The sequence below is a fragment of the Pinus tabuliformis genome, chromosome 6 (genome assembly GCF_031772625.1).
Source record: "Pinus tabuliformis cultivar Carrire ecotype Pingquan chromosome 6, CPIR1, whole genome shotgun sequence".
NCBI classification, from domain to species: domain Eukaryota; kingdom Viridiplantae; phylum Streptophyta; class Pinopsida; order Pinales; family Pinaceae; genus Pinus; species Pinus tabuliformis.
Window position 1 is genome coordinate 1,267,750,118 of NC_142292.1, and position 27,502 is coordinate 1,267,777,619.

Below are 27,502 nucleotides of genomic sequence, written 5' to 3' on the forward strand. Positions count from 1 at the left end.
ACAGTGGAGGAGGTCGAGGCCTTGGGCAAGCCTGCGATAAAGAGGGATAAGGGAGCCGAGGTGATAGGGAGGCCCAAAGGACCTGCGACTAGACCTGAGAAGCCAGAAAGGGGCTGCTGCAGGGCCTAATACTAAGGCCAAGGGGAAAGGCCCTTAGGGCTTGACGACTATGGCAACTAGGTCCAAGGCTAAGTATGAAAGGCCAAAATTGGCTTGCGGCTAGGCAGGGAGAGGGAACAACTAGGGCTTCGAGGCAATGTTGGGCCTAAAGGCCTTGAAAAGAAATTTGAAACCCTTGCCCAAAATTAAATTTGCTTTAGATCTTCAAATTTGTCCAATTATTGCAAAATTTCTTGACGCTGACCCTACAAAAATTTTGAGAGACTAGATCTTACCCTCAAGGGCTTAGATCTAGCTCAGAACCCCAACACATCTTCTTGAATGGCTTGGATCTCACCTACACAAATGAAAATAAAAATCCTCAAAACCCCAATATGTACAAAATTTAAATAATAAACCCCAATAGCTGCAAAACAAGGGTTAGAATAAGTTATTTACAAATATACAATGCTTGTGATGGATAAATTTTTGAGAAATGATTTTTTTAAATGATGAGCAATGGCAATAGATTAAATGCGTTTCGAAAGTTATGGTGTTTATCACAACCTTAGCGAAGTAACAAAATCAAACAAAACTCTTGGAACCCAAACACTGTCAGCTCTTCTCCAAAGTCTGTGAACTTGGAGTCCAAGGGTCGGGGAACCTGCGAACTCTATATATTTCATCAAGAAAACTTGTTAGACATATGGCAAATTAGATCACCCAAGATAGTCCCAAAATCTACCAATAGAATGTTCTTATCGCCATCTAATGAATAAACAAGCTTATAAAATTTTAAGCACAATATAGGAAAGCACATACCCAACTCATACCACAGATCATCGGACAAAGAACACCATTAACTGAACCCCAAAGTCTTTTATTATGATATTTCAAACGTTCCCATAATATTAGTGGAAGAACACTAGCGTTACAAAATTACATTGACCAAAGTCAGAGTTTTCATCATGACTTGAGAAGCAAATGACTTCTTATTTATAGATAAATCCTCCAAGTGGAAAATAACTGTTAGTTGGCTTGATCCTCGTCAAAATAATTTCGACCATCGATAAATATTTGATCATCTTTTAATCTCTGCCATCGAAAATATTTATTTTTGAAGAATTTTCTAATTTATCATAAAAACCATTTTTTATTAATCCAAAAATTTATTTTTTGGATTAATTTTGTCAAAATTTTGACTTTGACTTAACCACCAAGGTCCAAGGGCTTAATTTTTTTTTAAAAATCCACTTTTTCCTTGGTGGGGACATCCAAAATTTGACTTTTTTTAGACCCACGAATTTTTTGGTGATTTTTCTCTTGGAAAAATTAATCTCTAAAATATATTTTTTGACTCTGAATTAATCTTATTTCTTAGGATTTATTTTGCCAGAAATATTAATTAATTGACACTTGAGGAGATAATTATTTTCCCACCCTCAAATATTTTAGCCATGGTGTTTGATTGCGAAGGACCATGCACTAAAATATTTTTTACATCAGATAATTACAAATTCAACCCTCAAAGGGGGAGTACCCATTCATTATAGACCCTCAAATGATTACTCAATTCTGCGACACAATATGATCTAATAGACCAAGTGATCAGTGATAAAATAATTTAGCCAAATAGCTTAAATTATTCCCAAATCACAATAGACTCGAATAAAAACATTAGGACTCACTTAAGACTTTGTCAATAAATTCCACCTTAGCTTTGGGGTTTAAGTTGGAGGGAAAATTTTTGTCGATTATCCATGTTTAAAATTACACATAATTCAGTGAGACGAAAAACCTCCTAGGATGAAATTCGTCAGCAAAATCATAGGCTTACCTAGCTTATTACATAATTAAACAGTCATGCTAACATCATTTGCGTTACAATATGCAAAAATTGGGTTTACAATGACATAAGAACTAACTTGCTGATGATTCTGATCTTCAAAATTGTTTGTAAAACTGCTTACCTGGACTTGTGACAAAATAGGTGCAACATCTGGCTCCACACAGGGACACGTTGCTTCATCGAAGTGACGTGAGAATCCAGAATCTTGTATCCAAGCAAATAGAAGTCCATCAAATAGATATCTGCTCATAATCAAAATCATCATGCATATATAGAATATCTACTCGAATAGAAAAATCTACTCTAACAAACTGAAAAGTAAAGGCATATATAAAAGAAAACTAACTAATAACACAAAATGAAAGGGATTAGGATTGTTGGAAATATTGAAAGGGGGGTGAATCAGTATTTTTTTTCAATTGTGACTTTTACCAGTTAGATCACTTATATTTAGAACACAAAATGAACAATAGGAATAAATGCTTTTATTAATTTCTTTAATAAATCAAGTACAATGTATATAGGGCTCCAACCCTAGATGAAGACACCGATCTTCAATCACCTAGGCTCCAACTTGTTGACAAGCACCAACTCGGACTTTTGTGAGGCTCCGACCTCCGGGGTACCAACCCTATCTTCTCAAGGCACCAACCTTGCGTTTAGAGGCTCCAACCCCTAGGGCACCAACCCTTCTCTGGTACAGGCTTCGACTTGGTTTCTTGACGACATCGATCCTCTAGGGCTCCAACCCTATCCTCCAAGGCACCAACCTTGTCTTTTCGAGGCTCCGACCCACTGCAATACTTCATCAAGATAACTTTGGTAGTAACTCATGGCTCCCAAAATCTTCTTCACCGAGCCTTGTCAATCTTGAGCTTCACTGTAGTCTTCCACTTTAAATCTTCAATGACAACCTTGTCATATTGAAGGTTTCGCCACTATTCTTCATGGTACCCTATCAAATCCTCCAAGTTTACTTCATGATGACTTCAGAACAACATCATGTCTCCAAGGATTTTACAAGGCTTCTTCGAGTCTTACTCATCCACACGTCACAGGTTCCAGGCGACTGTTCTTTTCACAGGTCAATAAACTTCAGACCCAAGATTCAATTTTCCTCTGAGCAATAATCCTTCACTGCATCAGACCACTGTTCAAAATATCACACTGCGCAATGCACAATGCTGCACCAAAACTTCAACAATGAGAATCCTTGCACCACACTACACCACTGTCCAATGCACCAAGATTTCAACAATAGATTGTGACAATTCTTCTTTACAAATGTCCTTGCACCACACTGCACCAGACCACTGTTCAAACTGTTCCAGTACTTCACTTTACCAATCTGCCTTATTCTACACCATCACCCTTCTTCATAAACACTTTACTGTAGCATCGGAATTCTTGCACCATGTTACAACATACTGCACCAACTGTCCAAAGAAGATCACACTGCACCAAGACTTTTCCTTACTCAACACACCAAATCAACTGCTGCACCAAGACTTTTCCTTACTCAACACACCAAATCAACTGCTGCACCAAGACTTCTTCAAGGGTGTCTTCAATAAACCTTGACCAAACAACATATTTGTATGTCTTCAACTGGAATCTTCTCCGTTCAATACAATTTAGCTCTTCACTGTACTTTGTGCTTCACTTATGCTTGTTTACCACTAGTCTTCATTGTAGCCCAATTAATTCTAATCCATGGATTGTTGCTTCAATTGTATCCAATAGTCCAGGCAAAAGAGTTCACCACAGTCCAGCTATACCACTGTCCAAGCAATACTATAGTCAAGCTATGCCACCGAGCCACAGAGGATCACTGTCCAAGATCACAGGGGGATAATGGTTGTCTGTTCGAGTCACTATCCTAAAATGATGATACACAGTCCACACAATGATACTTCACCGTCTGAAGAGAGGATCCAAGCCACAGGGAGTAATACTACCAAGGTAAGTTGCTGCACCAAATGTATGCTTGAGTCACAAACCACAGGAGATCTGAAATCTGTGTCAATTGCTCAGTCCATAGGGTGTTGTCCACGCTGTTCTGTAGTGATCAGACCCAAACAAAATTCACCGCTACCCTTTTTTTCTTAACTCCTGTACTCCTTTTCTCCCTTGCTCACGAGCTGTGAACAGTGCTCTTATTCCTGTGATTATCACCGAATTGTTTTTAAAAACAGAGGTCTAACCTGTTATATATATACCTATTTGTCCTCACAATGAACAGCCACGTCCACATGCAAGCCGACATGAGTTATGGAGGTAAGGTCGGCTCAATAACCAGAATTAATTTCCTTATCTTTAAAAATTCATATCTCTTAGAATATTTGGAGTTTTGGGGCATGTGATAGCTCATTAGAAAGCTAAAAATATGCTCTAAAAGATGGCATAGGTATCATGTTCAGATGCTGCCTCTAAAGAGTGAGAAATATGTTTTTATGTGGCTGGTCAATAAATTTCTGTGCATGAAATGTTTGGGACAGCATGACTTCTCCATTGTTTCATCGTAGGATCATAGTGTCATCATGTAGCATCCATGTCATCGTAATAGCATTATGTATCAATGTCATTATATACTAGTGCAGTGATATGTCATAGTGCAGCATCCATTAATTTTCCTTTAGGAGAGCTCATCAAGTAGTCTTCCAATCATCAAATGAGATCTTCCATGTCATCATAAAGTCTTCCAACCATGTCATCAAGACCATCATCAAGTATCATCAAGTATAGTCCTCCATATGTCATCAAGGGCTTGTATATTAGATACATCATTGGTCTAGATCATCAATCAAGGCACATGATTGGTACTTGGCAACATCATAGTTAGTTCAAGGACTTCTTAGGGCAAGACTCCTTCATCAGTGGCTTGACATCTTGACATCTTCATTGATGGCATCCTTAAACAAGAGTTTGTTCAACATATACCTTATGACATCATCATCTGGAACTAGGCATCTATTGTCTTCAAACTTATCATCACATTCTAGGGTTTCATGATGTTCATTAAGCATCTCAAGAATATTTGCCATCTCGTCCAATGCCATATTGACATCAATGACAACCTTGATTAACAATCTCCTCCTTTGTCATTGATTTCAATATTCTTGTCCTTTCAAATATTCTCTCCCCCTTTGACATCAATGGCAAACGGGGTGTCCAAGAACTCCCCCTATCGAGCTACTTCTTTTCTTCATGAATAGTAGTTCTTCATAGGTACGTTACTCCCCCTGTCATTGTGCTCTTTTATCTAGCAATGTGGTCCATGATACATGTGCTTACATTCATTCATGTGATGAACCAACTCCCCCTGTCTATAATATATATGACCTCCTCTAGCTCATGAAAGATTACCTTCTTAGTGATCAAGTGGAAGACATCTTAACAAGAATCCATTTGATAGATAAGAGATCACGTTCTTCAATGGAGCGATTCCCGAGAGATAATCTATCAACGGATGATTGTTCAAGTGTGACTCATCAAGGTTCTCATAGGATCCATCTGTGACTAGCTTCTGCAAGAATGCTTAATCATCATAAGCTCCCCCTAACTGTATGCATGATCTTCCTTTTGGCAGAGTCTCCCCATGAAATGCTTAGATTGTGGAAGATTAGGTCAATAACATGTGTTGTTCGCTGGAGAGTTCAAGGGACTTCCAGATTCAATTTGTTTCTTTCTCCATACTTGTGTAACTTTCTTTTCTGGCATAGTTCTAGCTTGAGTAGGTGCCCAAGTCAAGTTACAATTACGTGCCATATGTCTAATGTTATGGCACTTGAAGCACTCTATGTTGTTCACGTATAAAAATAAGCACTCTATATTGTTCATGTATAAAAATTCATGACTTCTTGCAAAATTGCTTCTCGGAAATTGACGGGGACCATTATAATTATCTTTGTGATATGCCCTACAATATTTTGCCATGTGTCCTGTTGACCTCTACTGGTCAACTACCCATGCAGTGCACCCCGTTTTTCTTGACAGAAAGAAGCAGCACCTGATCAGCATGTCCGTGCCATCCTGCCATCATCAGCAGCTTGATCTTTTTGATTGTAAACCCAGTCTGCATGTATTAATTGTAAATAATCTTAGCAGACATGAGTCATGTATGTATTTTGCCTAGGTGGACCTAACTTTCTGATAATAATCTCCGTCCCGGAAGGTTTTTCGTCTCACCGATCCACGGATCCGCAGAGTTTTCCTTCAAACCTGACCCCAAAGCCGGGATTGATTTTGTCATTAGAACTTTAGGAGAATCCTAGTGTGTTGATCTGCTAGATTATCGTGGTGTCGCAGAGCTGGGTGATTTATGAGGGTCTGTATTAAGTGGGCTTGTCCCCTTGAGATGTAAATTGTAAAAGTCATGATGTAATGTGTCCTGAGGGTCGAGAAATCTTTTAAATCCCCTCATGAGTCCTAAGTCCTAGGTCCTAGGTGATGTTTTCGAAAGCTTAGTTCAGTGATCCATGTTAAATGAATTAAAAATTAAAAAATGAATAAAAATAATAAAATAATAAAAAATAATAAAAAAAATTAAAAAAATGAGGCAAAAACCCTAACTAATAAAATAATAATATTTTAAGTTAATAAATCGACGGATGAGATCAAGAGATGTCTTGATCCTCATCAACGGTCGAGATCATTTCTACATGGATCACTCGAACTAGCCGTTAGGATCATTTCCTTTATATAGGGTCTTAGGGGGTCATTTCAAAGCATCTGATCTGTGAGTTTGTACTGAAAAGCTCTCTTGTAATCTGATTTTCTGGTTAATAAAAAGACTTTGGGGTCCAAATCGTGCTGGTGTTACTCTCTGGGATTGCTGTGAGATCTTTAATTTTATGCATATTTCAGTTTTTAGCCATTAATCATAGCTTGTTTTAGAGTAGTGTGAGCACAGGTATCTTGTTCACCTGCTAGGGTTTGAGGGCTGCTAGGGTTTCTGAAATAATGGCAGGTATCTCCATTATTTTCTGAGATCTAGCAGCATTCTTCCTCTCTGTGCTGATGGTTGTTTGAGATGTGCAGGGAAACTTTTTAGTGAAGGATATTTGTGGGCGTTTGGGGAAGTTCTGGGCTGAACCAGCCGACTCCCACTGGCTTTTCTGTGCAGAGCCCAGCTGATTGTTCCCTGGGTTAATCATTCAAAGTTTCTTTTCTGTTTTACATTTAGAGATTTTCTTTCTGTTCACAGTGAAGTTCAAAATTTCTGATATACTGAAAACATTACTGCAATTATTGTCAAATCTGGCATTTCAGGGGCCAAAAAACTTGTAAATTAATAAGCTGATCTAGGTTTCCATCTTTAGTTTTACATATTTCAGGTTTCATTAGGGTTTTTTTTTTTTTTTGTGTTTTCAGGTATAGGGTTTTTGCAGGACCGCCGTCAATCTCCTTGCCCACTGCACCTGTAAATGATAAACGCCAATCCGATCACAATGTCTGCGTATTTACCTTAATCAATTTGAAAGTCAGAAAATGTTTCTAAGGCGTGGTTCGCTCAGCGTATGTATCTGCGTGAAATTTGATTTACACAACCGATCTATACCCTATGCTGTCGAAGGTATACATGGACAGGGTTTTTCAATTCTCAGCGTAAGTGAATTCCGGATTTGTGGTGCGTTCTGAGTCAGCGAGAGAAGCATGATCCACGGTTTCCTTTGCTGATCTGCACAAGAAGCAAACAGAAAAATGGTTAACGTAGTCTGTTGATGCTGTCCATCGAAGCTGTCATGCCCACGCGTTTTTTTTATGAGTCACCTCTGTTTGGTTGCTGGAGGCTGCGTGTCTCAAAACAGTGGTATAAGCAAAAGCCAAGTAACAAAAAGAAAAAAGAACAATCTCAATCGAAGCAGCTCAAATCAGCATCCGCAGCACGTCTAAAACGAACTGCAAAGCCTATCAAGCCACCATCGACTGTATATCACTGCGCATCAGGTAAAATAAGCATCATTTTTTAACGTCAGAACCAATTTGTATATTTTTCCCTGCCGTCGACTGTGTTTTCTTTGCATGCGTTAAAATTTTTTTTGTTCACGTTTGAGCCGGGGTCATGATTTTTGGTCTTTGGCATTCATCAACTCTTGTCAATCCGTGGGTGGGTTCATCGCATGTTGCAGTGCGTGGATATCATATATTTACAGCGGCGTAATCTTCAGTTTTCTCCATGGCCGAGCCTTAGTTTCGTATTAGTCTAGGGTTTAGCTTTAGTTTCGATTTTTTTTTTTTTTTATTTCTTTTAGATTTTAATTATATTTTAATAGTTTTCTTTTAGGCTTCATTTTTATTTTCTTAGGTTTTGATTTAGCGTTATATTCAAAGGTTAATATGGTTACGGTTTTAGGTTTTTTTTAGATTTATTTCTTTAGATTATAGTCTTAGGTTTATAGATTTGCATAACTTAGTCATTAGATTTAAACTTTGGTTTAATTTTATTTTAAATTTTTTAGTTTTAGATTTTTCCTTTTTGATTTTTATAATATAAAAAATAAAAAAAAGATTTTAGATTTAGTTTTAGAATAGATTTTAAATTTTAAATTTTTAGATTTTAAATTTTATTTTTATAATATTAAAAAATAAAAAAATTGAAAAAGATTTAAAAAAAAAATAAAAATTTTGTGGAAAATTATTTTTTGCAAGTCTCAGGAGCTTTCGCGTTATATGTTTTATGCTGAGATGCTAAATTTTCAAGTTTGAGATACGAAATATGATATCTGGTTAATAATTTACAATTATCGTGGTGGTTTTAAGCATTTATCTTTTCGAAGTTTTCAATTGCTGGATATCATTTTGGTCATGTGATTTAGCTGATGATAGATGATTGCTGTTCATGGTCCATGTTTCTATATCATTTAAAAAGTAATCATTTAAACATTAACTCCACAAGGCACTGGTCTATTAAATCTCTAAATCCATCTAGTGCTTATCATATCGTGTATCGTGTCTCCCACCCAACTGTTTGGCAGTTGGTCTTCACTATCTCGCAGGGTCTACCCCCCTTAGCCGCGGGAGACGGGCTTAAACGGAGGGATCGGGGATCAGAGTGACAGCCCCCGGTCTGAGCGTTGTCGTGCCAATCTGCGCGACAACATTTTTTGGCGCCGTTGCCGGGGAAACTTTGTTCTCGGTGTTTCAAACGACAATCATTCATCTTCTCATCTTTCTCATCTCTCAGTTGAGCTGGCAGATTCAATATTTTGGCATCTTTTCATCATATATCAACAGCGCCTCTTGGGTTTGTTTCCTGTTTGGGTGGCGACTCCACTTTCTCATTTTTCCCAGACAAGAAGCTTTCCTCATATCTGCTTGTGGTTACCTTTTGGATCCTAGAATCAGATTTATTGTTCAAGTGGCGACTCCACTTCTCTCTTCTTTCATTTTCTTGAGCAGAGATCTAGTTCTATCATTCATCTAATCCCTTATCATTCATCATGGATTATTCATTTAAGCCATGTCGTTTTACTGAACGTCTCCATGAATTTCCGAAGGATGCCATTCTTAAGTTACCTATGTTCTCGGGTGGTGATCCAATCGCTGTTAGAAATCATCTAGTCTTGTTTACTCGCATCATGATCATATACTGTAGATCCCCTCAGTTTAATCATGAAGATATCAAAATGCGTCTATTTGTCCTTTCTTTAAAAGATGATGCTTTGAATTGGTTTAACAATTTTCCAAAGGAATCTTTCACTTCTTTAGAAGACATTGTCGATGCTTTTAAAAATAGATATGGTTATCCAAACAGCTTGCCTTCTGCCTCTAAAATTGTGCAACAGAATGAAAGTAATTTGATAAGAGGTCCAGCTGAAAGATCCCAGGACGATTCATCATGTCAGAATGTGTCATCCACTGGAAATATTGCAGATCAAGTTCATGATAGTAAAAAATCAGGGACAAATAATAATGAAAGGGAAGAACAAAAGCAAATTATACAAGATCTGATGATGCTGGTAAGAAACATGGAAAGCAATCAAACTAGTCTTATCAATGATGTTAAAACTTTAGGCACCCACCTGGAAAAACGTAATAGGGAGTTGGAGGTTACACAAAATCAGCATGCTAAGGAAATTGAGGCCATGAAAATTAAATATGAAACAGAAATTAGAAGCATGCAAAGCAAGATGTTAGTCTTAGAGGAGAATATGGTGACCATGAAAGCTGATCATGATAGGGAAATTGACTCTATGACATTCAATCATAACAATCAGTTGGCTGACATGCAAGCGAATCATAAAGAAGAAATAAATTTCATGCAACATTGCTTGATGGACATAGAGGAAAAGAATGATAAAGTAATAAAACACATGCAAGAACACCATGCCATACAAATCAGTGCCATAAGGGATGAATGCTCTAGTCAGATGGATGCCATTAGAATACAAGTTCAAAAGATTCAACAATGGTCGGATGATAAGAGAAACCAGGAGCCTTCTCATTTGCTGCAACAAGTTCCATCTTACTATGAGGAGGTCATTAGGTGGATAATTGAAGGTGATCCAGATAAGCGTAAAAACGATAAAAATCAGATGCAAGACACAAAAAGACTTAGCATGCATATCTTACACACTTCATCTGATAGTTTCGAGACAGAAAGTTCCAGCTCATCAGTAATTCATCCTGCCAGAAAGAAAAAGCGCAAGAGGAAGAAAATGAGAAGAAGATTTGACGCATCAGACGACCGTGAGCAGCTTGATTTTCGGATAGGAAAAAGTCCTACCATATGCAAAATTGGACATGGCACATCCGACAAGCAGCCGACAGATTTGCCTGAAAGCAAGCAAATGCTCAGTATCCACTATATTGAACACATCTGATGCCGTAGGGCATCCTTTGTATCGTATTTCTAACTCTACTCCTTGTTTTTTCCGCATTTTCGTTTCTGCTTTAGATAGTTAATAAATGAAGAGCTTTTTATCTTTATTGTGCTTAACGTATATGCTGATTTTTGGATGGACGCTACTTATTTTTTGTGTTGTATGGATGCAGATTCTGGATTCTCACATTCCTGCAAGCAGCAACGTGTCCCCAAGTAGAGCCAGATGTTGACCTCTACTGGTCAACTACCCATGCAGTGCACCCCGTTTTTCTTGACAGAAAGAAGCAGCACCTGATCAGCATGTCCGTGCCATCCTGCCATCATCAGCAGCTTGATCTTTTTGATTGTAAACCCAGTCTGCATGTATTAATTGTAAATAATCTTAGCAGACATGAGTCATGTATGTATTTTGCCTAGGTGGACCTAACTTTCTGATAATAATCTCCGTCCCGGAAGGTTTTTCGTCTCACCGATCCACCGATCGGCAGAGTTTTCCTTCAAACCTAACCCCAAAGCCGGGATTGATTTTGTCATTAGAACTTTAGGAGAATCCTAGTGTGTTGATCTGCTAGATTATCGTGGTGTCGCAGAGCTGGGTGATTTATGAGGGTCTGTATTAAGTGGGCTTGTCCCCTTGAGATGTAAATTGTAAAAGTCATGATGTAATGTGTCCTGAGGGTCGAGAAATCTTTTAAATCCCCTCATGAGTCCTAAGTCCTAGGTCCTAGGTGATGTTTTCGAAAGCTTAGTTCAGTGATCCATGTTAAATGAATTAAAAATTAAAAAATGAATAAAAATAATAAAATAATAAAAAATAATAAAAAAAATTAAAAAAATGAGGCAAAAACCCTAACTAATAAAATAATAATATTTTAAGTTAATAAATTGACGGATGAGATCAAGAGATGTCTTGATCCTCATCAACGGTCGAGATCATTTCTACATGGATCACTCGAACTAGCCGTTAGGATCATTTCCTTTATATAGGGTCTTAGGGGGTCATTTCAAAGCATCTGATCTGTGAGTCTGTACTGAAAAGCTCTCTTGTAATCTGATTTTCTGGTTAATAAAAAGACTTTGGGGTCCAAATCGTGCTGGTGTTACTCTCTGGGATTGCTGTGAGATCTTTAATTTTCTGCATATTTCAGTTTTTAGCCATTAATCATAGCTTGTTTTAGAGTAGTGTGAGCACAGGTATCTTGTTCACCTGCTAGGGTTTGAGGGCTGCTAGGGTTTCTGAAATAATGGCAGGTATCTCCATTATTTTCTGAGATCTAGCAGCATTCTTCCTCTCTGTGCTGATGGTTGTTTGAGATGTGCAGGGAAACTTTTTAGTGAAGGATATTTGTGGGCGTTTGGGGAAGTTCTGGGCTGAACCAGCCGACTCCCACTGGCTTTTCTGTGCAGAGCCCAGCTGATTGTTCCCTGGGTTAATCATTCAAAGTTTCTTTTCTGTTTTACATTTAGAGATTTTCTTTCTGTTCACAGTGAAGTTCAAAATTTCTGATATACTGAAAACATTACTGCAATTATTGTCAAATCTGGCATTTCAGGGGCCAAAAAACTTGTAAATTAATAAGCTGATCTAGGTTTCCATCTTTAGTTTTACATATTTCAGGTTTCATTAGGGTTTTTTTTTTTTGTGTTTTCAGGTATAGGGTTTTTGCAGGACCGCCGTCAATCTCCTTGCCCACTGCACCTATAAATGATAAACGCCAATCCGATCACAATGTCTGCGTATTTACCTTAATCAATTTGAAAGTCAGAAAATGTTTCTAAGGCGTGGTTCGCTCAGCGTATGTATCTGCGTGAAATTTGATTTACACAACCGATCTATACCCTATGCTGTCGAAGGTATACATGGACAGGGTTTTTCAATTCTCAGCGTAAGTGAATTCCGGATTTGTGGTGCGTTCTGAGTCAGCGAGAGAAGCATGATCCACGGTTTCCTTTGCTGATCTGCACAAGAAGCAAACAGAAAAATGGTTAACGTAGTCTGTTGATGCTGTCCATCGAAGCTGTCATGCCCACGCGTTTTTTTATGAGTCACCTCTGTTTGGTTGCTGGAGGCTGCGTGTCTCAAAACAGTGGTATAAGCAAAAGCCAAGTAACAAAAAGAAAAAAGAACAATCTCAATCGAAGCAGCTCAAATCAGCATCCGCAGCACGTCTAAAACGAACTGCAAAGCCTATCAAGCCACCATCGACTGTATATCACTGCGCATCAGGTAAAATAAGCATCATTTTTTAACGTCAGAACCAATTTGTATATTTTTCCCTGCCGTCGACTGTGTTTTCTTTGCATGCGTTAAAATTTTTTTTGTTCACGTCTGAGCCGGGGTCATGATTTTTGGTCTTTGGCATTCATCAACTCTTGTCAATCCGTGGGTGGGTTCATCGCATGTTGCAGTGCGTGGATATCATATATTTACAGCGGCGTAATCTTCAGTTTTCTCCATGGCCGAGCCTTAGTTTCGTTTTAGTCTAGGGTTTAGCTTTAGTTTCGATTTTTTTTTTTTTATTTCTTTTAGATTTTAATTATATTTTAATAGTTTTCTTTTAGGCTTCATTTTTATTTTCGTAGGTTTTGATTTAGCGTTATATTCAAAGGTTAATATGGTTACAATTTTAGGTTTTTTTTAGATTATAGTCTTAGGTTTATAGATTTGCATAACTTAGTCATTAGATTTAAACTTTGGTTTAATTTTATTTTAAATTTTCAAGTTTTAGATTTTTCCTTTTTGATTTTTATAATATAAAAAATAAAAAAAAGATTTTAGATTTAGTTTTAGAATAGATTTTAAATTTTATTTTTATAATATTAAAAAATAAAAAAATTGAAAAAGATTTAAAAAAAAAATAAAAATTTTGTGGAAAATTATTTTTTGCAAGTCTCAGGAGCTTTCGCGTTATATGTTTTATGCTGAGATGCTAAATTTTCAAGTTTGAGATACGAAATATGATATCTGGTTAATAATTTACAATTATCGTGGTGGTTTTAAGCATTTATCTTTTCGAAGTTTTCAATTGCTGGATATCATTTTGGTCATGTGATTTAGCTGATGATAGATGATTGCTGTTCATGGTCCATGTTTCTATATCATTTAAAAAGTAATCATTTAAACATTAACTCCACAAGGCACTGGTCTATTAAATCTCTAAATCCATCTAGTGCTTATCATATCGTATATCGTGTCTCCCACCCAACTGTTTGGCAGTTGGTCTTCACTATCTCGCAGGGTCTACCCCCCTTAGCCGCGGGAGACGGGCTTAAACGGAGGGATCGGGGATCAGAGTGACAGCCCCCGGTCCGAGCGTTGTCGTGCCAATCTGCGCGACAACATGTCCAAAGTTTGTACAAGAATAACAATAACCAAGAAATATAGTTTGGTACCTGGGAGATAGAGATTTCCTTGATGTACTTCTGAAGTCTTTCTACCTTGAGATTCTTTGATTATATTCATTGCCTTTTGTATTCTTGACATCATTTGCAAGTCTTCTTGGACTGAAACTTCCTTCATTGTTGCCTTGACTCTTCTCGCATTTGCTGGAACTGGGAGCATCATTATTTCCATCAAGCTTCCTCATGTCCTTGTTGTTTGAAGTATGGTCACCCTTGCATGAGGATTCACCTTCATAGCCAAGACCTGATTTATCAAATGGAGATCTTTGATGGCTGAGCATGTCATCCAAGGCATGAGAGCTCTTCAATATTTTGTCCATCCCTTCAACCTTTTACTTGAGGGAGACAATCTCTTCTTCCAATCTTTTGCAATCATTATTCTTCTTAGCAAGTTGTTTCTCAATCTCTTCCTTGATACATATTGCTTCATTTGCTTCTATTTTAAGGGAGATGATAACTGATTTCATTTTGAAGATTTCTTCATTTTCCTTAGCTAGACTGCTCTCCATTTCTTCCTTGATCTTTGTAGCTTTACATGTTTCGGCATTAAGCGAGATGATTTCTTCTCTTAACTTGTTGATGTCATCATCCTTCTCTTCTAGTTGAGATCTAAGAGAGGAGACGTCTTCCTTGTATTGACCAATCTCTGCTTCAAGTTTGTTCAAGCTCTTGAGTCTTTGTTCAAGGTGGTTTGACAAAGTTTCTTTCCTTTTCTTTGCCTTATCTAATTGATTTGTCATGGATATGACTTCTTCATGATGCTTTCTTTTGTTTTGATGAAATTCTTTCTTAATCTTGGCGAGCTCCTCATCTCTTTCTTGTACTTGAAGTTTGACAAGGTCAACTTCCTTCCTTGTCTTGTCCTGGTCACCAACTTGCACTTTCTTCTTAAGTTTCTCATTTTCGTTTTTCAAATTGTTAATCTCTTCTATGGCAGCCATAAGTTTTCTGAAAAGATCTTCTTCAAAATCTTCTTCATTCTCTTCATCTTCTAGGTCTTCTTTAGCCTTGGTGTCGTCACTCTTATTTTCAGCTTCCTTGATGGGTTTTGGATTTCCTTCTTGCTTTCCATCAGCTTCTTGACTAGTGGTCATGGTCAACGCTCCTTTTGAGTGAAGGTCATGAAGTTTGTCTCATATACCCTTTGTTGACGAACATTTTTCCAAATTGGCCTTTATAGAATTTGGTAGCCCATTCAAGGTTGCCTTCATCGCTTTTGCATTGTACTCCTTCGATTCTCCATTCATCATGTTATCAATAATCACTGATTTCCAGACTTCAATGCCTTGAGTTTTCAAGAAATTCCTCATTCTTGCCTCCCATATATCAAAGTTTCCATTGAACAATGGAGCCTTCACAAATTGATTGACTTCAATTTCAGTGATTGAGGGAGACACATCTTTAGGAGGATTGGAGACTTTCTTCCTTCACTTCGACATTTGTGTTCTAATGATCAACCTTCAAGCTGTTAGGCTTTGAGTGAAGGTACTGGCTTTGATACCAATTGTTGGAAATACTGAGATGGGGGTGAATCAATATTTCTTTTCAATTGTGACTTTTACCAGTTAGATCACTTATATTTAGAACACAAAATGAACAATAAGAATAAATGCTTTTATTAATTTCTTTAATAAATCAAGTACAATGTATATAGGGCTCCAACCCTAGATGAAGACACCGATCTTCAATCACCCAGGCTCCAACCTGTTGACAAGCACCAACTTGGACTTTTGTGAGGCTCCGACCTCTAGGGCACCAACCCTATCTTCTCAAGGCACCAACCTTGCGTTTAGAGGCTCCAACCCCTAGGGCACCAACCCTTCTCTGGTACAGGCTCCGACCTGGTTTCTTGAGGACATTGATCCTCTAGGGCTCCAACCCTATCCTCCAAGGCACCAACCTTGTCTTTTTGAGGCTCCAACCCACTGCAATACTTCGTCAAGATAACTTTGGTAGTAACTCATGACTCCCAAAATCTTCTTCACCGAGCTTTGTCAATCTTCAGCTTCATTGTAGTCTTCCACTTTAAATCATAAATGACAATCTTGTCATATTGAAGGTGTCACCACTATTCTTCATGGTACCCAATCAAATCCTCCAAGTTTACTTCATGATGACTTCAGCACAGCATCATGTCTCCAAGGATTTTATAAGGCTTTTTCAAGTCTTACTCATCCACACATCACAGGTTCTAGGTGACTGTTCTTTTCACAGGTCAATAAACTTCAGACCTAAGCTTCAACTTTCCTATGAGCAATAATCCTTCACTGCATTAGACCACTGTTCAAAATATCACTGCCCAGTGCACCATGCTGCACCAAGACTTCAGCAATGAGAATTCTTGCACCACACTACACCACTGTCCAATGCACCAAGACTTCAGCAATAGATTTTGACAATTCTTCTTTACAAATGTCCTTGCACCACACTGCACCAGACCACTGTTCAAACTGTTCTAGTACTTCACTTTACCAATCTGCGTTATTTTGCACCATCACCCTTCTTCATAAACACTTTACTGTAGCATCAAAATTCTTGCACCATGTTACACCATATTGCACCAACTGTCCAAAGAAGATCACACTGCACAGGGACTTTTCCCTACTCCACACACCAAATCAACTGTGGCACCAAGACTTCTTCAAGGGTGTCTTCAATAACCCTTGACCAAACAAGATATTTGTATGTCTTCAACTGGAATCTTCTCCGTTCAATACAATTTAGCTCTTCACTGTACTTTGTGCTTCTTCACTTTTGTTTGTGTACCACTAGTCTTCATTGTAGCCCAATTAATTCTAATCCACGGGTTGGTGCTTCAATTGTATCCAATAGTCCAGGCAAAAGAGTTCACCACAGTCCAGCTATACCCCTGTCCAATTATGCCACTGTCCAAACAATACTATAGTCAAGCTATGCCACCGAGCTACAGAGGATCACTGTCCAAGATCACAAGGGGATAATGGTTGTCTGTTCGAGTCACTATTCTAAAATGATGATACACAGTCTGCACAATGATACTTCACTGTCTGAAGAGAGGATCCAAGCCACAGGGAGTAATACTACCAAGGTAAGTTGCTGCACCAAATGTATGCTTGAGTCACAAACCACAGGAGATCCGAAATCTGTGTCAATTGCTCAGTCCATAGGGTGTTGTCCACGCTGTTCTGTAGTGATCAGACACAAACAAAATTCACTGCTACCCTTTTTTTCTTAACTCCTGTACTCCTTTTCTCCCTTGCTCACGAGCTGTAAGGAGGAAAAGGGTAAGGAGGGGGAGAAAAAGGGCAGAAAGGGAGGAGAGAGGAGGAGCAGAATGCAGGACGAGGCCTAGAAGGTCTGCGACAGGCCTGAAGGAGAAAGATAGAGGGCAGGGGAGGAGGCTGAGGCCTTGGGCAAGCCTGTGGTGAAGAGGGATAAGGGAACCAAGGGGATAGGGAGGCCCTAAGGGCCTGTGGCCAGACCTAAGAAGCCAAAAAAGGGCTGCCGCAGGGCCTAATAGGATTGCGGCCAAGTGGAAAAGCCCTTAGGGCTTGACGGCTAGGGAAACTAGGCCCAAGGCTAAGGATGCAAGGCTAAAATTGCCCTGCGGCTAGGCAGGGAGAGGAAACGACTAGGGCTTAGAGGCAACGTTGGGCCCAAAGGCCCTAAAAAAAATTGAAACCCTTGCCCAAAATTAAAATTGCTTTAGATCTTCAAATTTTTCCAATTATTGCAAAATTTCTTGATGCTGACCTTGCAAAAAATTTCAGAGACTAGATCTTACCCTCAACGGCCTAGATCTAGCTCAAAACCCTAGTAGATCTTCTTGAATGTCTTGGATTTCAACCGCACAAATGAAAATAAAAATACCCAAAACCCTAATATATACAAAATTCAAATAATAAACCCCAAACCCCAATAGATGCAAAACAAGGGTTAGAAAAAACTATTTAAAAAAAGTTTTTCTACAAAAATAATTTACAATTTATATATAAATATAGAATGCTTGTGAGGGATAAATTTTTGAGAAATGATTTTTTTTTAAATGATGAGCAATGGCAATAGATCAAATGTGTTTCAAAAGTTATGGTGTTTCCCATGGCATTAGCAAAGTAAGAAAATCAAACAAAATTATCAAAACCCAAACTAGGTCAATTTTTCTCCAAAGTCTGTGAACTTGGAGTCCAAGGGTCGGGGAACCTGCAAACTCTATATATTTCTTCAAGAAAACTTGTTAGACATATGGTGAATAAGATCACTTAAAATAGACCCAAAATCTACTAATAGAATGTTCTTATCACCATCTAATGAATAAACAAGCTTATAAAATTTTAAGCACAATATAAGAAAGCACATACCACATATCATCAGACAAAGAACACCATGAACTGAACCCCAAAGTCTTTTATTATGATATTTCAAACGTTCCCAGTAGATCAGTGGAACAACATCGGTGTCACAAAATTACATTGATCAAAGTTAGAGTTTTCATCATGGCTTGAGAAGCAAATGGCTTCTTATTTATAGATAAATCCTCCAAGTGGAAAATAAAGGCTAGTTGGCTTGATCTCCGTCAAGATAATCTTAATCGTCGATAAATATTTGATCATCTTTTAATCTCTGCTGTCAAAAATATTTATTTTTGAGGAATTTTCGAATTTCTCATAAAACAATTTTTTATTAATCCAAAATGGATTTTTTGGATTAATTTTCTCAAAAATTTATCTGACTTAACCACCAAGGTCCAAGGGCTTAATTTTTCTTAAAAAATTCATTTTTTCCTTGGTGGGGGACCTCCGAAATTTGACTTCTTTTTGACCCATGATATTTTTGGTCATTTTCCACTTGGAGAAATTAATTTCTCTAAAATTTATTTTTTGTCTCTAAATTAAATTTCTAGCTTAGGATTTAATTTTTTTTTGGCAGAAAAATTCATTAATTGACACTTGAGGGGATTAACTATTTTCCCACCCTCAAATATTTTAGCCATGGTGTCTGATTGCGAGGGACCATGCACTAAAATATGTTTTACATCAGATAATTACAAATCAACCCTCACAGGGGGAATACCCATTCGTTACAGACCCTCAAATAATTACCCAATTCTGTTACAAAATATGATCTAATAGATCCAGTGATCTATAATAAAATAATTTAGCCAAATATCTTAAATTATTCCCGAATCACTTTTACAATAGACTCGACTAAAAACACTGGGACTCACCTAAGACTGTCAATAAATTCCACCCTAGCTTTGGAGTTTAAGTTAGAGGGAAAAACTTTGTTGATTATCCGTGTTTGGAACCATATAGTCTCATACATAGCGGCCAAGGGAACGACCAAAGAAATGTGGGATGCTTTCTCCACGTTACACTGGGGTACTTCGGAGTAGCAGAAGATGTTCTTGGAGGAGAAGTTGAGATGCATCATGATGCAAAAGGGAGAAGGCATAGATCCCTTCCTCATCAGGATTTAGGAGGTCCAAGACTAGCTTTCGGCTGTTGGGGCAGCGCCTCAACCTTCAGAGCTAGTACGACTGGCACTCAACAGCGTCTCAGAGGATTGGCAGGTCTTCGTCCAAAGTATATTGGGCAGAGACACGCTACCAGGATGGAATAGAATGTGGGCTGATTTGCAATAGGAGTTGAGACGAGCTCTGTTGAAGAGCTCCATCAATGGGAGCAGTAGCAGTGGACAAAAGGTGGTGAAGGAGGAGGAGAATGTGGCCCTAGCATCTAAGGGTCTGTAATATTCCTAATTAGCCCCAGCTAATTGGAATATTCGATTTTGCCAAATTTTGCCTTCTATAATTATTTTGTAAATAAAAAAGTGAGAAAGGGGGACATAACTCACTTTTAGAATAAAAGTCACTTCCTAGTAGCACAACGTTGTGACTTAAAGGGAGAGCCAAGGAGGCCAAAAGGGGGACGCAGAAATGGAGCCCACGCAGACACATGGAGGGACTGTGCAGGAGGGGAGGAACATGTGGCAAAAGGGGAATCACGCAGGAGAAGGTGAGCATTGGGATTGAGAGAGGTAGAAGCTATAAAAGAGAGAGGAGCCCCTCATTTTGATCATTCGGTTATGAGCATTTGTGATAGTCATTTTGACTTAGAGCACGCTGGTTGTTTAGCTAGTTTGCAGCACTGTTTTGTGCATTGAGTGTCTCTGTTCGGAGATCTCACCCTTAGCCCCGGGGGACTTCGAGTGCCTGCTCGGGCAAGTATTTCCATTGGTATTTCAGTAGTAGTTTTATCATCATTTCAGCAGCAGTTTCATCAGCATTTTGGAGGACTGAGCAACACTTGGAGAGGGACGCAGTTCTTTTTGGTTGTAGTGCGGATTGGGGTTTTGCAGGTGGAGTTATGCTGGGAGATTGAGCAGGGGTCCAACTCTTGTCTCATTGGAGGATTTTTGGCAGGGTTTCAGGCAGAGTTTAGAGGGGTTTTCTTCAGTGGCAGCGCAAGGCATTGAGGAACTGCGCAGAACCCCAAGAGGGTGTTTTTCGGGGGTCGGCCATTCCAGGAAAGCTTTCTGGGTTCTTCTGGGTTTCTTGAGTAGAGCTCGAATCCAGAGTTTCATCTTTTCCGAGGAGGGGAGCAACCCCAAATCATCATTTGTTTTCTAGCAGCAGTAGCAACATCCACGCAGAGAGGCCATTCTTGTCATTCTGAGAGTATTTCTTCACTTTCCATGTGCAAGTAGAGGTGCCATTTGTCTAATCACCTCTTGTACTCATTTTATTGCTGAGTATAATAAAATGGCTTAGCATTTCTCGTTGCATTTCTTATGTATCTGCTTATATTTCTGGTTTACATTATTATATGCTGTTCCACTGTTATTTTATCACTTCTGGGTTATTATATCATTTGCACATATTTGGTTGGAGTTTTTGCTGGGGTTTGAGGAATATTCTGGGTTAGGAATATTACAGTGGTATCAGAGCATAGATCTGGCTCAGCCTGTGGAGCTAGCAATCTAAGACATCGAGGGAGAAACCCTATATATGTTACAGAGGTCGAAGATACAGAGACGCTGGGCATAGGTTGGAGAATACCTACGGAGAGGGAGACTGTGTTCCGGTGGTGGACGCAGAACAGGAGGAGCCTATGGTGGATGCAGAACAGAGGGAGCCGGTGGTGGACGTAGAGCAGGAGGTTCCAATGGCAGATGATGACGAGAAGAGATTTGCGGATATGCTCCTCAAATCAGTGCAGGATTTGTCGAAGCAGATTGAGGTGATGGGGCAGAGATTCACGGCAGTAGAGGCCAGACAGCATGAAAGCCCACAGGTTTTCCAGGTTGGTGAGGGATCAGGGGCATCCCACCATTTGCCAGAGCAGTGTGATACTGCGCAGCAGGTGGCCTCACATGCCCCTACACGCTCTACCATGTCCACTTTCTTAGGAGCAGACACGGGGGCTGTAGCCCAGTAGGAGGCAGAGCCTGGACACATGGGTGATTATTTTGCAGAGTACCAGGCCTATGGGCAGGAGTTCAGGGAAGCCCTCTCATTCCGTGATTTTGTTAAGCTCCAGTGGGATAGTAGACCCCGCGACTATCACAGAGGGTACTGACATTATCATGATGGTGACACCCATCGTGTAGCGAGTAGATTCCACTTGCCTACGTTTGATGGCTCATCAAACAGTTCGGCAAAGTCTTGGGTGGAGAAGCTGGACATTTATTTCCAGCTTAACCAGATGTCTGAGACAGAGGCCATCAAGGTGGCGATATTGCATTTGGATGGTGAGGCCCAGGATTGGTGGTTTCATGGGATGGTTACACTAGGACACTCCAGGGTGACGACATATGCCGAGTTCACCAGGAGATTGATGGAGCGATTTGATCAGAGGGATCCAGGCAACATTTTGTTGAGCTGACAAGGCTCAAACAGATAGGGAGCCCAGAGACCTACATTGCAGATTTCTTGAGGGTCTCAGTGATGGTGCCAGATTTATCCACGACACGGAGGATCTATATGTATGTTGAGGGGTTAGCAGAGCCACTTCGGGGTCTAGTTAGATCCACTAGACTGACCACCCTTCAGGATGCTATCAGCAGGACCCGGGACCTACAGGATGTCTTACCCAGGACCCAGACACCTTACCCCTAGAGATAGACTTTCCAATCTAAGGGGAAGGATGTGAGGACTCCACCTCCAAAGGGGAATCCAGGATGAGTGCAGATTGGCGATGATGTCAAGAGGGAGTTGAAGAAGAAGCGGTTGTGCTTCACATGTCAGGAGCCATGGGCACGAGGACATAGATGTGTTGCTAGCAAGGCACATTTCATTGAGGTTTTCTTCGAGAGCAGTGGAGAAGAGGATAACGAGGATGGTGTGGAGGCAGGAGATAGCCATGATGGACATGGACCTTTGCCACCTCCACTGCCAGCCGCAAGTGGTGCATCTTTTGCACCCATCGGAGGGGCCCTTGCCACATTGCGAGGAGTTCCCAAGTATCTGACGCTACGCGTACGAGGGATGGTACGTGGCCAACGAGTGTCAGTTTTGGTTGACAGTGGGGCGACCCACAACTTCATCGATGCCCAAATGGTTGAGCGGAGAGGCATACAGACAGAGAGCTTCGATGGGTTTTCAGTGTTGGTCCCAGGAGATCAGACCATGACGTGTGCTCGATATGTTCCAGAGTTTTCAGTGAGGATGGGCACCTACACATTGACTGACCACTTTTTCGTGGTTGATATTCCGGACACCAACATGATACTGGGTGTCCAATGGCTCATCACTCTAGGGAAGGTCATGACGGATTGGAAGACCCTAGAGATGGAGTGGGATGATGAGAAGACAGGGAGGCATGAGAAGATACATGGACAGCATACGTATCCACCTCAGACTGTTTCGGCTCATCGGATGGAGGCAGTCTTCTGGAAGGGAGACATAGAGTGGGTAGTAGAGCTGCATGCATCGGAGGCAGGGACTATAGGGCAGACAGTGCACCCGGAGATATAGTCCATCCTTGACCGGTATGCCATAGTATTTGGGGAGATTCCGCCAGGTCAACCACCGGACCGAGGGTGTGAGCACACTATTGAGCTTGAGCAGGGCATACAGGCAGTGATTACTACCCCCTATAGGCATCCCAAGGCCTATCGGGACGAGACAGAGCGGGCCATTCAGGAGTTGCTGGCTCTTGGGCACATCTGGCCAAGCACGAGTCCTTTTGCTTCTTCTGTGGTGTTGGTGAAGAAGAAAGACAGTACATTGAGAATGTGCATTGACTACAGGGCCCTGAACAAGAAGACACTGAAGAACAAGTACCCCATACACAGGATCGATGTGTTGATGGATGATTTGAGAGGAGCACGGTTCCTCTCAAAGATTGATTTGAGATCAGGGTACCATCAGATTCGCGTGAGGAAGCAGGACATTCCCAAGACTGCCTTCAGATGTCACTATGGGCACTTTGAGTTTTTGGTGATGCCCTTTGTGCTAACCAACGCCCCAGCTACATTCCAGTCTTGCATGAATCACATCTTCCGTAGTCACTTGAGGAAGTTTGTGTTGGTGTTCTTTGATGATATACTCATTTACAGCAGGACGTGGGAGGAGCATCTCCAGCATATTGAGACAGTATTACGCATCTTGGAGGAGCAGCAGTTCTATGCCAAGCTCTCCAAATGTGAGTTTGGGTTGACGAAGATGTTATACTTGGGACACATCATTGGAGTGGACGGAGTGAGGGTCCACGAGGAGAAGATTAGGGCCATCAGAGATTGGCTGGAGCCGAGAAATGTAACGGAAGTTCGAGGATTCATTGGCGTTTGTACTTACTACCGGAAGTTCGTCAAAGGTTTCTCACAGCTTGCTGCACCCCTGATAGATTTGACGAGGAAGGGGGCATTCAGTTGGTTGGATACAGCGCAGTGAGCCTTTGACAGGCTCAAGGAGGTTATGAGCAGCTGCCCAGTGCTTGCATCGCTAGATTTTACGCAGCCATTTGTTTTGGAGTGTGATGCATCAAGAGAGGGGATTGGTGCAGTATTGATGCAGGGAGGTCACCCTATAGCCTTTGAGAGCCGGAAGCTCCTTCCACATGAGAGGTTGTATTCTATATACGACAAGGAGATGCTGGCCATCATGCATGCATTGGCTAAGTACCGGCAGTATTTGGTGGGGAACAGGTTCAGGGTGAGGACTGATCACAACAGCGTCAAGTTCTTTTTGGAGCAGAAGCAGTTGCAGGAGAGGCAGCAGAAGTGGATTAGTAAGATCCAAGCATATGACTTTGACATTGAGTATGTCAAGGGTAAGAACAATGTGGTAGCAGATGCTCTTTCACGTAGACCAGCCACATTGTCTCTTATGAGCTTGGATACAGACTGGAGGGCTCGACTCTTAGTAGAGTACTCAAGGACAGGGTTGCATGTGAGATTCTGGACGGGCAGGTGGCAGATGACAGGTTCAGGGTGATTGATGAGATCATCTATTACAAGGATCGGATCTTCTTGACTGAGGGGTCTCAGCTCAAGAAGAAGATACTCCAAGCATCACATGATTCACCATTGGTAGGCCATCAGGGGTTTACCAAAACCTACAGGGCCATTAGAGAGAGGTTCTCCTGGAAGGGCCTCAAGGAGGACGTACTCCGGCATATCAGGGAGTGCGATGTTTGCCAATGGAACAAGGGAGAGATGAGCCATCCTGCAGGTTTATTGCAGCTGCTACCCATTCCGGAGGGGAAATGGGAGAGCATTTCAATGGACTTCATCACAGGATTGCCCACGGTATAGGGCAAGGATTGTATCTTTGTTGTCGTTGAACGACTGACAAAGTACGCGCATTTCTTTGCCATATCCGCACACTACATAGCAGCACAGGTGGCCGAGCTGTTCTTTAGGGAGATCTTCAGGCTACATGGTCTTCCTAAGACCATCGTCAGTGACAGGGACAACCGTTTCATGGGCGGGTTTTGGCAGGAGTTTTTTTGGTTGGTGGGGATGGAGTTGACTTCGAGTACCAGTTATCACCCACAGACGAATGGGCAGATAGCGATAGTTAACAAGTGGCTGGAGGGCTACTTGCGTAACTGTGTCAATGGGGAGCAGCGAGCATGGCTGAAGTGGCTGCATCTGGGGGAGTATTGCTACAATACTTCACATCACATATCCATTGGTATGTCACCATTCTATGCCTTATATGGGTATCATTCTTTGTCTTTTGTTGACGTGATGTTTGGTGATAGCAGGGCTCCTAGAGCCAAGATTTGGATCCAAGAGAGTCAGGATATCCTCCGAGCTCTCAAGGATAACATGGCTACAATGCAGAACCGACAGAAGCTGTATGTCGACAGGGGTCGGGTAGAGAGGCAGTTCGAGGTGGGGGACATGGTCTACCTACGATTACAGCCATACCGACAGTCGTCACTGAAGCAGAAGGGGGCTGAAAAGCTCAAGCCCCGCTTTTATGGGCCATATAGGGTGATACGCAGGATTGGATAGGTTGCATATGAGTTGGAGCTGCCCCAAGGCAGCAAGATACATAACATTTTTCATGTATCATGCTTGAAAAAGGCATTGGGGCAACAGGTAACAGTGACAGACGAGCTACCACCTATGGATGATGAGGGGCATTTGGTATTGCAGCCGGAGGCTATCATTGATACCAGGGAGAGGCAGCTACGGAGCAGGACGGTCCGGGAATTCTTGGTGAGGTGGAAGAATTTGCCAGATGAGGATGCCACTTGGGAGAATGAGAAGATCTTATAGCATCCATCACTTTAGTTGCTTGAGGACAAGCAACATTTTGCCGGGGGAGGCTGTAATATTCCTAATTAGCCCCAGCTAATTGGAATATTCGATTTTGCCAAATTTTGCCTTCTATAGTTATTTTGTAAATAAAAATGTGAGAAAGGGGGACATAATTCACTTTTAGAATAAAAGTCACTTCCTAGTAGCACAACGTTGTCACTTAAAGGGAGAGCCAAGGGGGCCAGAAGGGGGACGCAGAAATGGAGCCCACGCAGACACATGGAGGGACTGCACAAGAGGGGAGGAACACATGGCAAAAGGGGAATCATGCAGGAGAAGGTGAGCATTGGGATTGAGAGAGGCAGAAGCTATAAAAGAGAGAGGAGCCCCCTCATTTTGATCATTCGGTTATGAGCATTTGTGATAGTCATTTTGACTTAGAGCACGCTGGCTATTTAGCTAGTCTACAACACTGTTTAGTGCATTGAGTGTTTCCGTTCAGAGATCTCACCCTTAGCCCCAGGGGACTTTGAGTTCTTGCTCAGGCAAGGTATTTCCATCGGTATTTCAGCAGTAGTTTTATCAACATTTCAGCAGCAGTTTCATCAGCATTTTGGAGGACTGCGCAGCACTTGGAGAGGGACGCAGTTCTTTTTGGTTGTAGTGCCGGATTGGGGTTTTGCAGGTGGAGTTATGCTGGGAGATTGAGCAGGGGTCCAGCTCTTGTCTCATTGAAGGATTTTTGGCAGGGTTTCAGGCAGTGTTTCAGGCAGAGGTTAGAGGGGTTTTCTTTAGTGGCAGTGCAAGGCATTGAGGAACTGCACAGAACCCCAAGAGGGTGTTTTTCGGGGGTTGGCCATTCCAGGAAAGCTTTCTGGGTTTCTTGAGTAGAGCTCGAATCCAGAGTTTCAACTTTTCCGAGGGGAGCAGCCCCAAATCATCATTTGTTTTCTAGCAGCACAGCAGCAGCATCCACGCAGAGAGGCCATTCTTGTCATTCTGAGAGTATTTCTTCACTTTCCTTGTGCAAGTCGAGGTGCCATCTGTCTAATCACCTCTTGTACTCATTTTATTGCTCAGTATAATAAAATGGTTTAGCATTTCTCGCTGCATTTCTTGTGTATCTACTTATATTTCCGGTTTACATTATTATATGCTGTTCCACTGTTATTTTATCACTTCTGGGTTATTATATCATTTGCACATATTTGGTTGGAGTTTTTGCTGGGGTTTGAGGAATATTTTTGGTTAGGAATATTACAGGGTCCCCGTCAGGGCCAAGGGGAGCAAAAAAAGAAGAAGAAGGACCTATCAAAGGTCAAGTGCTTCAGATGTGGTGAGCTTGGTCACTACAACACATAGTATCCTCTCAGGAAGAAGGACAAGTTAGAGAAGCAGGACTAGCAGGCAGTGTCAGCTGACATTGACAAGTTGTTGTCCAGGTTGGAGGAGGACTTCGCAATGTTGGCATCTATACTTCAAGGAGTGAGGTGGGGTGACTTGGAGTTGTAGCCCTAGAGTGTTACAAAGATTGGGCAGGATCCTTGAGGAGTCTACCTCATGGATCATTACCTTGCTACGGGGGCCCACAGTATTCAGTAGCACGATGGATCAGTGGCAGTTGATGTAGTCAG

At 40.9% G+C, this 27,502-nt stretch overlaps 1 protein-coding gene across 7 annotated transcripts in view; it reads left to right on the forward strand.

Annotated features, from left to right (window-relative positions):
• Positions 1 to 27,502, forward strand: part of LOC149263266 (uncharacterized) — a 255,808-nt gene that overhangs the window by 224,461 nt on the left and 3,845 nt on the right. The gene's annotated exons all lie outside the window — the stretch shown is intronic.